A 398-nucleotide genomic window follows, 5' to 3' on the forward strand; every position below is an offset into this window, starting at 1 on the left:
CTGGTGCCGAGCACCTTGAAGATAGTCGACCAAAATTTTCTTGTGAAACGGGGATCTCTATCAGAGACAATCGACTCTGGGAGTACGTGTTGTTGGAAAACACGATCCACGAACAGCGTTGCTGTCCCGACCCCGTCGATGGTGTCTGGCACCGCCGCCAAATAAGCCATCTTACTCAATCGGTCAACGAATACCACGACACCCGTATTGCCCGCCAAATCTTTCGGCAGGCCATACACAAAGTCCAAACTCATGGACTGCCAGCATCCAGTGGGTACCGGTAAGCTAGTCAGCGGCGCAGCCGCATTTGGAGAGGGTTTCACCCGTTAACACGTCTCATACGTGCGCACATAGGTGCTCGTCCATTTGTACAGCTTGGGCCACCAATAGTGGTGACT

Source organism: Plasmopara halstedii (assembly GCF_900000015.1).
Source record: "Plasmopara halstedii genome assembly, contig: Scaffold_262, whole genome shotgun sequence".
Taxonomy (NCBI): Eukaryota; Oomycota; class Peronosporomycetes; order Peronosporales; family Peronosporaceae; genus Plasmopara; species Plasmopara halstedii.